Raw genomic sequence first — 11,090 nt, forward strand, 5'->3', positions numbered from 1 at the left:
GTCCCCTGCCTCCAAAGAAAAGGAGGAAGTAAAAATTGAAAAATAACAGACTGAGCAGTGCCATTGGCCAGGCCTGTAGGTTAAAGATTAACCCTCACCCTGGCCGGGCATGGTGGCTTATGCCTGTAATCACAGCACTTTCGAAGGCCAAGGTGGGCGGATCAAGAGGTCAGGAGATTAAAACCATCCTGGCTAACATGGTGAAACCCTGTCTCTACTAAAAATACAAAAAAATTAGCTGGGTGTGGTGGCGGGCACCTGTAGTCCCAGCTACTCGGGAGGCTGAGGCAGGAGAATGGCATGAACCCGGGAGGCAGAGCTTGCAGTGAGCCAAGATTGCGCCACTGCACTCCAGCCTGGGTGACACAGCGACACTCCATCTTAAAAAAAAAAAAAAAAAAAGATTACCCCCCCACCCTAACCGCTTGTGCTATCTATAGATCACAGACAACGGTATGGAGAAATACTTGCCTTGCTTACTCCCCCCGCTACTGTAATGTGGACATAGTCACATACCCCATGCTTGCTCAATCTATCATGACCTTTTCACGTGGACCCCTTAGAGTTGTAAGCCCTTAAAATGGCCAGGAAATCTTTCTTCGGGGAGCTCGGTTCTTGAGACGCAATTCTACCTACGCTCCCAGCCGAATAAAGCCTCTTCCTTCTTTAACCCAGTGTCTGAGGGGTTTTGTCTGCGGCTCGTCCTGCTACATTAGTAGAGATGGGGTTTCACCACTTTGGTCAGGCTGGTCTCAAACTCCTGAACTCAGGTGATCCATCCGCCTCGGCCTCCCAAAGTGCTGGGATTACAGGTGTTAGCCACTACGCCCGGCCTATTATTCCTGATTTTAAAAGGAGTACTTCTAATGTTTCTCCATTTAAGATGATGTTCATTACACATTTTGTTTGTTTTCTTATTATCCTTACCTTAAGAAAATTCACTTTATTCCAGTTAGCTATCAAGTTTTTAATTATAGAAGTTGAATTTCTTCCAGAGTAAAAGACATGTCAATAAAATCAATGCCTAATGCTACCTTATATCCTAGATGGGAAAAGATGCTATAAAGCACAAAACAGATGGAGTATCTCTTATCCAAAATGCTTGGGTCCAGAAGTATTTCAGATTTTTTTTTCTGGATTTTGAAATATTTGCATATACATAATGAGATATCTTGGGGATGGGACCCAAGTCTAAACATGAAATTCATTTATGTTTCATATATACCTTATTGCTTGAAGATAATTTTATACAGTATTTTAAATACTTTTGTCTGGGCATGGTGGCTCACACCTGTAATCCCAGCACTTTGGGAGGCCAAAGCGGGCAGATCACCTGAGGTCAGGAGTTCAAGACTAGCCTGGCCAACATGGTGAAACCCCATCTCTACTAAAAATACAAAAATTAACCAGGCATGGTGGTGTGTGCCTGTAATCCCAGCTGCTTAGGGGGCTGAGACAGGGAGTCACTTGAACCTGGGAGGTGGAGGTTGCAGTGAGCCAAGATGGTGCCACTGCACTCCAGCCTGGGCAATACAGTAAGACTTCATCTCAAAAAAAAATAATAAAATAATAGTAATTTTGTGCATGAAACCAAGTTTGTGTTAATGTTTATTTGCGGAAATTTCCACTTGCAGCTTCATGTCGGTACTCAAAAAGTTTTGGGTTTGGGAGCATTTGAAATTTCATGTTAAGGATGCTCAACCCATACTGGGACAATTAATACAATTTGAATATGTATTATGAATTAGTGAATAGTAAGGTACCAATGTTATAGTTCCTGATTTTGATCAGTGTTCTGGGGTTATTAAGATAATGCCTTTAAGGTCAGAAATACATGCTGAAATACTTAAGGTATGAAAGGAAAATAAATCATGGGATCCCCAAATCACTAAGCCAAAGGGAAAAATCAAGCTTGGAACTGCTTAGGGCAAACCTGCCTCCCATTCTAGTCCTAAAAAAAGGTAGCTACTAAGATAAAAAAGCTACATGCCTCACTCACAATTTGTCCACAGGGAAATTCCTTGCGGACAAAGAACTCAAAGTCATCCTTCTGCTCACTAAGATAAATGCGTATCTGATTGCTTTCTTTCGGAAGGTTAATCAGAAACTCAGAAGAATGCAACCATCTGTCTCTTATCTACCTATGACCTGGAAGCTGCCTCTCCACTTTAAGCTGTCTCACTTTTCCCAACCAAACCAATGTACATCTTGCATGTATTGATTGATGTCTCATGTCACCCTAAAATGTATAAAACCAAGCTGTGCCCTGACCACCTTGGGGACATGTTGTTAGGACCTCCTGAGGCTGTGTCACGGGCATGCATCCTTAACCTTGGCAAAACAAACTTTCTAATTGACTGAGACCTATCTCAGATACTTCCGTTTCACAAAGGGTAAAGGAATATCTCCAACTTCCTCTAAATGACTCAGAAAACTTTCAAGGAACAGATTATTTCCTTCTGTTTTCTTGCTCTGCACTTCTACTGCATTATGATCTGATATGGCTTCTCAAGTTCCAGCCACAATAAGCATTCCAGTCAGCCAACAGGGAAGAGGGGAGGAACAGCAGCATGCTGGCTTCCTTTTACAACACTACCTGGAAGTGACACACTAAAATTCCACCTATATCTCATTAGCCAAAACATAGACATCCAGCTACATTTAGCTGCAAGGGAGGCTGGAAAGTGTATTTGTAAATTTATTTTAGCCCAGCTGAAAAACAGAGGTTTTATATCTAAGGAAAAGGAGAAGAGCAGACACTGGGGCCAAGCAGCAGTTTTTTCCACAACTCTGCACTGGGTGAATTACATGGCACAATGCATGTAAAGTCCATGGTACTTAGTAGGATTCAGTTATAGCGTGTCATTTCATGATTTGATTTACATTATCTAATTCTATTCTCACAGTAATGATATGAGTAAAGACAAATATGAATATCTTAATTGCAGATTAGAAAACTAAAATTCAGGTAATTATGGTTGGTGGTGGTGGTATTTGTTTTTTGTTTTTGTTTTTGTTTTTTTGAGACAGAGTCTTTCTCTGTCATCCAGGCAGGAGTGCAGTGGCACGATCTCCGCTCACTGCAAGCTCTGCCTCCCGGGTTCACGCCATTCTCCTGCCTCAGCCTCCCGAGTAGCTGAGACTACCTGGGACTACAGGCGCCCACCACCACGCCCAGCTAATTTTTTGTATTTTTAGTAGAGATGGGGTTTCACCATGTTAGCCAGGATGGTCTTGATCTCCTGACCTCGTGATCCGCCCGCCTCAGCCTCCCAAAGTGCTGGGATTACAGGCATGAGCCACCATGCCCAGCCGGGTGGTGGTATTTGGTTGTTGTTGTTGTTGTTGTTTTGTTTTGTTTTTTGAGATGGAGTTTCATTCTTGTTGCCCAGGCTGGAGTGCAATGGCGCGACCTCTGCTCACTGCAACGTCCGCCCCTTGGGTTCAAGGGATTCTCCTGCCTCAGCCTCCTGAGTAGCTGGGATTACAGGCACCTGCCACCATGCTTGGCTAATTTTTTGTATTTTTAGTAGAGATGGGGTTTCAGCATTTTGGTCAGGCTGGTCTCAAACTCCTGACCTCAGGTGATCCACCCACCTTGGCCTACCAAAGTGTTGAGATTACAGGCGTGAGCCACTGCACCTGGCCTTGTTTTGTTTTTAAAGAGGGAGACAGTAGAGTTGAAGGGAAAGGAGCAGTAGTACCATTCAGGAGCCTCAGATTCTCTCGACAGAATCTCTCCCCATCAAGCCCTGTAATTCTATGTTTTGTGACTTTCCCAATTTGGCTCGTAAGTCTGCAAGGGACAAAAGTCAAATCCACTGACTACCACCACTGGACACTTTCCACTGTATCCCATGTGAAACAGGTTGTTGGAAATGACATGGGTCTTGAGCAGCTGCCTCTCCTTCCCACAAGTAGAAATTTGAACAAATAAATCATCACATGATCCATTCACTGACAAATAAAATCCAGCCTTTATTGAGCACATATTACATGCCAGGCACTCCACTAAAACTTTCCTCACATTAGCTTACCTTACCCTCACAACAACCCCAGGAGACGGGTAGGCTTATAATCCCTTTTTCTTCAGAAAAAGAAACTGAGGCTTAGAGATCTAATATATTTTACAAATATTTAAGAAGAATAATAGGTGTACCCTGGTTGGTCCCCTGGCCGCCACCACAGTCTGTGCAAAGCATTTGATTTTAAGTCATCCTTCCATATTGTGGATGACACTGCTTGTTGCCTAACCAATATCCATTCTCCTGTTCTTTTTTGTGAATAAGTGCAATACTTTAACAGGGGAAATTTGATAACAAGTGGTACAGACAATTCTATAGAAATATACAGTAACCATGTTATTAATTGCCTGCTTCAAGAGTGGTACTTTAACCTCAGTGGTTTATAGCAACCGCAAGAGAATATTTCACTTGATTGTGGACAGTTTAAAGACAAAAAAATTAGGCGTCTTGCAAAGGAGATGGAGATTCAGGGACTCTCAGTTATTGGGCAAAGCATCTACAGTCAGAGACAGTAAAAGTTTGATTTGCAGCTGTTTGTTGGGTATTAGGCAAAATTCTCTTGCTGATTCTAGTGTCTGGTGGAGATTCCAATTTAAAGAGCTCTTGAGAGTATATTCCATGCAGTCTTCCTATCTCTCACATCTCAAATTCCACCCACCTATAAAAACTGGTATGGTAATAAAGTTGTTAGAATATGAGTACATCTGTTATGAACTGTGTTTCTTTTTTCTTTTTCCTCTTTTTTTTTATGGTTTTAAAATTAATTAAACAGAAGACCACCTTGGTGTCCCAAAGTGCTGGGATTATAGGCATGAGCCACTGCTCCCAGCCAACTGTGTTGGACAAAAAGTGGTAGATTCAGCTATTTTCTGGGGTGTTTTAGCACATAAAGTCTGTCAAATGCAATCAACTTCTGAGATCTCACAAGCTATTTCTGTGAGCCCACTATTAGCAAGACGAGACCAAGTTTAGAGAAATCCAGCCTCTTGAAACAGCTGTAAATCTTCTTACAGAAAAAAAGTGGAGTTTTGGCTGGGCGCGGTGGCTCACGCCTATAATCCCAGCATTTTGGGAGTCCAAGGCAGGCGGATTCCTTGAGGTTAAGAGTTCAAGACCACCCTGGCCAACATAAGGAAACCCGTCTCTACTAAAAATACAAAAATTATACAGGTGTGCTGGCATGTGCCTGTAATCCCAGCTACTCAGCAGGCTGAGGCAGGAGAATTGCTTCAACCCGGGAGGTGGAGGTTGCAGTGAGCTGAGATCGAGCCACTGCACTCCAGCCTAGGCGACAGATAGAGACTCTGTCTCCAAAAAAAAAGCAAAAAAGTGGATTTCTGCAAATGTTTGTATATATGTAGCATGAGTAAAAGCAGTATTACCATGAAATCTTAAAATTGTGAGTTCCAGGCAGGGCACGGTGGCTGACACCTGAAATCCCAGCCACTTTGGGAGGCTGAGGTGGGTGAATTGCTTGAGATCAAGAGTTGGAGACGAGCCTGGGCAATATAGCGAAAACCCGTCTCTACAAAAAACACAAAAATTTGCCACACATAGTGGCAGGCACCTGTAGTCCCAGCTACTTGGGAGGCTGAGGCAGTAGAATCGCTTGAGCCCAGGAGGCAGAGGTTGCAGTGAGCCAAGATCACGTCACTGCATTCAAGCCTGGGTGACAGAGCAAAACTCTGTCTCAAAAAAAAAAAAAAAAAATTGTGATTTCCTTTAATAAATCAACAAATTAATCATTATTAGTCATGTTTTATGTGCCTAGTACAGTTAAAATACAGGGAGAAAATCATGATATGATTCCTACCCAGAATTTGCTTATAGGGGGACAAAAACCAGGTACACTTAAAAATTAGTCAGTGAATAATTAAAATATAAATATTTAAAAGTTAAGCCTTCAAAATATCATCTTGTATGCAATAAATACATAAAATTTTATCTGTCAAAAAAAAAGTTGTCAAGTGTAAAAATTTAGTGAAAGTAGATCAACACAGACTGGGGAAACCAGGCCAGTTATATGTGTTCACTGTAACATTCCATAGAGTACAGAATGCACAGTATAGAATTCTGATTACGGCCGGGCGCGGTGGCTCAAGCCTGTAATCCCAGCACTTTGGGAGGCCGAGACGGGCGGATCACGAGGTCAGGAGTTCGAGACCATCCTGGCTAACACGGTGAAACCCCGTCTCTACTAAAAAATACAAAAAAAAACTAGCCGGGCGAGGTGGCGGGCGCCTGTAGTCCCGGCTACTCGGGAGGCTGAGGCAGGAGAATGGCGTAAAAACCCGGGAGGCAGAGCTTGCAGTGAGCTGAGATCCGGCCACTGCACTCCAGCCTGGGCGACACAGCGAGACTCCGTCTCAAAAAAAAAAAAAAAAAAAGAATTCTGATTACATTCCAAGCAATGTTTTATGAGGGGTGCTGACTCTAAGTGTCCTTAGTGTGTAACCTTGGGCATGGCACTTAACCTCTCTGTAAACTAGAGTTGTTGTGAGTAAATAAGAGAGTAGGTAACTGTAAGAATGTCAGGAATTGCTATGGGCAGTTGTGAGATGATGCTTAAACTCTAAAGACCCCAGAGGTTTAGGGACAGGATGAAAGACTTGTAATTGGGATTCTAATAATTAGTATAATTGGGAATAGAATAAGTTGACTCTCATTTGAGATGTTTTACAGAAATAAAGAAGGAATTTTTGCATATGGTTGAGAGTGATGATGACTTCGATGATCCCTCCTAGCTTTGAAATTCCCAGATACATAAATCAAACTTGCAGTCATGAAGAGTAAATGGTAGGCCCCAAAGAGCATGGTTACAGGTGGGTGTTAGGCTGGAAAGAGAGTCCTGTGGCTCTTTTTGGGTCCTAATAATAGATGTTCCAGAGAACATCTCTAATTTTAAGACATGTTTCTACACAATGCTTTGCTTGAGTGAATTGAGGTGAGAGCAGACCACTTCTTTCCCCATTCCCAATCCTTTAGGTACAGAGGGGAGATTTCTGGAGAAGTGAATGGGTATCTATGAGTTATTACAAAGCCAGCTCTGTGTGGGTTCAGCTGCTTTGTAGAAGAGGGATTGGTCTAGACACATGAGATGATTTTTTTTTCAGCATCTCTTCCACCACCATCATCTTAGGCCAAGTTACCACCATCCTGAACCACTTCAATAGCTTTTTAAATGGCTCACCTAGATTCACTCTGGCTCACCTCTGATGAGTTCTCCACTTAGCAATTTAAATGGCTTCCATGCTCCTTGGATAAAAACAAATTCCCAACATGGCCTATAGGGCCCTATATGGTGTGACCTTTTCTATCATTCTAGCCTCATCTTGCTCTCCATTCTTTCACTGGCTTTCTTTCTATCCCATCCTGGGACAAATGCTTTTTTCCACCCTCATCCCCATGTGAACTCCTGCTCATACTTTAGATATCAGCCCCAGGTCACCTCCTCAGAGCAGCCTTCCCTGACCAGACTGAAGCTCCCTAGTACAGGCTCTCATTTGGCCATGGAATGTGACTCTTCTTTATTGCACCTGTCAAAATTGCAATTTTATGTTTCTTGTGATTATTTGATTTACAGTTTAGTGCATTTGATTTATGTGTATCTCCCCCCAAGTCTTCATAATGTCAGCTCTCTATGACTGGTTAGTCACTATTTTATCCAGTCTTAGCACACTGCCAGGCACATAACTGGTACACAAAAATTGTTGCTGAGTGAATGAATGAACCTAATCTATGATGGTATTTTCAAATATCCTATAAAATGAAGTTGAGTGAAAAGTTAAATGACTTTAGAAAACACTTTACGCAGTATTATTTAAGCCTCCATCTCTACCCCCCACACATATTTTCATATAAAAGACTGGCAAATCCTGCAGTAAAGAAGCCCTCAACTTATTTGACCACAGGATATAAACCAGGACATACTGTGGGCAACACTTCTACTCAAGAGAGACAACTTAGATACCCATGCTAGTGCTGTTTCTGGAAGCAGCAAACGGCAGGAAATATCCTAAATGTGTAGTAAAAGAGACTTCCCAAGAGTTGGCCAGGCATGGTGGCTCATGCCTGTAATCCCAGCACTTTCGGAGGCCAAGGCAGGTGAATCACTTGAGATCGGGAGTTTGAGACCAGCTTGGGTAACATTGTGAAATCCCATCTTTACTGAAAATACAAAAATTAGCCAGGTGTGGTGGTGCACACCTGTAGTCCCAGCTACTTGGAAGGCTGAGGCATGAGAATTGCTTGAACTCAGGAGGTGGAGGTTGCAGTGAGCTGAGATCGCACCACTGCACTCCAGCCTGGGTGACAGAGTGAGAGTCTGTTTAAAAAAAAAAGAGAGAGAGAGAGAGAAATTTCACAAGAGTCAAGCTGCCTTGGGAATCCAGGCAAGTCTAGGATTTAAGATGTTTTAAATGGTGCCACAAGCACAAACAAGTTCTACAAATAGAACCTGCACAAGTAGCTGAAGAATGAACTCTGCTCAGCATGGTATGTAGCACAGTAAACATTTGTTTGGTGAATGAATGGAGAGAGAAAGTATCTGGGGTGATCACATCTTAGCTGGTGGTCTCATCTTTTCAAAGAAAATATAATTATATTGTTAAATCTAAAATTCAAGTGTGAGTAGAAATCTTTATATGTGAGCATTTTTTTCTGGCTATGTAGTGAAGAGTGAGGCATAATAAACCTGCAGCATTCACAGGAACTTACATACCTAGTAACTGGATTTAAAGAAGTACCATGAACACTCTGAAGACAATTAAATACTGATCTTGTTGGTTTTGTGATAAATGTTTTGTCCATCGCTGCTAATGCTAGGACTTAATATTAACTTCAGTTTTGTCAAATCCAATGTTTTCTTTTTCATTTTCGCCCCAGTGCTTACCCTCCTTGATCTTTTGGTGTCTTTTTAACAGTGTCACAACTCCTCTTTCTTTCAATTCTTTCTGCCCTTGTTTCTGTGGCCTGCACTTTCAATTCAGTTTTATTTCAACCAATATTTATTGATCATCTACGCTGTGCCAGACACTGGACTACCATCATTGGTTTATTAACTCATTCATCAACATGAATTGAGTTCCTAGTGGGTGTTGGGCACTGCTCCAGTGATGGGATACAAAGATGAACAAGATGTCGTCCCTGACCTTAGAGGCCGCACAGTGTAGTGAAGGAGTCAGCTCACTATATCATGGAGTGGAGAGGCTGTTATAGAAGTGCACACTCAGCGCCTGTGGCCCTCAGAGAAATAATCAATTACTTCTCTATGGGGAGAGGGGGTACATTGCATAGCACCATGCCTGGCGTGTGCTAAATTTTCAACAAATATTTGTCAAAGAGACAAATAGTCTTCCAGGCAGAGAGAATAACACAAACAGGAATCTCCAAGGAACCCTCACTAGCTAAAGTAGTGGTTTTCAACACAGTGAGGCAGAGTATTACATTCTCTGGGGGCAAGGAAGGGATGGTGAAGGGAACAATGTGTATCTGAAGGGGGATTGCATATGAAAAATGTATCCTACTGTTGCTATTTAACTTAAAAATTTTACACACATGCATATTTAAAACCACATTACACAAAATGTTTATAGATTCAATTTTATGCATTTATATATCAAGAATGAGAATAAAATTATTTTCATAATATGAATTACAGAAATTAAAGCTTGAACTAGGAAAGCTGGATAAACATAGGTAAATATAGAAGTTCCAGAGGTTCTGCAGCAAAGCCATTGTCCTCTTGAGAATGGCGGTGAGATTTTTATGTTTAACAAAAGGGGGTGTGGAATAATGGGTTTTGAAGGACTGTATTCTGTAAGTTAAGGTTTGTCAGCTGGCGTCAGAATCAAAATCAAAATCACCTGGGGATCTTGTTTATCTTCATTTTATTTTATTTTTGTTTATTTATTGTTTTTGTTTTGGGGATCTTGTTTTAAAAAGCAAATTCCTGGATCCTATGGGTTACTTAATAATAGGGATACATTCTGAGAAAAGTATCATTAGGTGATTTCATCGTTCTGCAGACATCATAGAGTGTATTTAAACAAACGCAGATGGCATAGTCTACTACAAACCTAGGCTATATGGATAGCCTATTGCTCCTAGGCTACATACCTGAACAGAATGTTAACGTACTAAATACTGTAGGCAATTGTAACACAGAAGTATTTGTGTATCTAACATATTTAAACCTAGAAAAAGTATAGCAAAAATACAGTATTATGATCTTATAGGACCATTGTCCTATAAGACAGTGTTCATCATTGACCAAAATGTCATTATGTGGCTCATGACTCTGTGTGTGTGTATACATATGTATATGATTTATTATAAGGAATTGGCTTATGCAATTATAGAGGCTCGGAGGTCCCAAGATCTGCAGTCAGCTAGCTTGAGACTCAGGAGAGCTGATGATGTTAGTTTCTCTTATTTTTTTGTGAGATGGAGTTTTGCTCTTGTTGCCCAGGCTGGAGTGCAACGGCGGAGATCTCAGCTCACCGCAACCTCCCCCTCCTGGGTTCAAGTGATTCTCCTACCTCAGCATCCCAAGTAGCTGGAATTACAGGCATGCACCACCACACCCAGCTAATTTTTTTGTAGTTTTAGTAGAGACGGGGTTTCTCCATATTGGTCAGGCTGGTCTCGAACTCCCGACCTCAGGTGATCTGCCTGCCTCAGCCCCAAAGTGCTGGGATTACAGGTGTGAGCCACTGTGCCTGGCCTTGATGTTAGTTTCATTCTGAAAGTTGGCAGGCTTGAGACCCAAGAACAACCCATTTTTTAGTGGGAATCTGACGGCAGGAAAAGACCCGTGTGCAGCTCAAGTAGTCAGGCAGAAGGAGTTTCCTTTTACTCAGCCCTTTTGTTCTATTTGGGTCTTCAATTGATTAGATGAGGTTTACCCACATTAGGGAAGACAGTCTGCTTTACTCAGTCTACTAGATCAAATGTTAGGTGTTTGTGTGTTTGTTTTGAGACAGAGCTTCACTCTGTCACCCAGGCTGAAGTTCAGTGGTACGATCTCAGCTAACTGCAACCTCCACCTCCCAGGTCCAAGCAATT

The sequence above is a fragment of the Macaca mulatta genome, chromosome 1 (assembly GCF_049350105.2).
Source record: "Macaca mulatta isolate MMU2019108-1 chromosome 1, T2T-MMU8v2.0, whole genome shotgun sequence".
In the NCBI taxonomy this organism is placed as follows: domain Eukaryota; kingdom Metazoa; phylum Chordata; class Mammalia; order Primates; family Cercopithecidae; genus Macaca; species Macaca mulatta.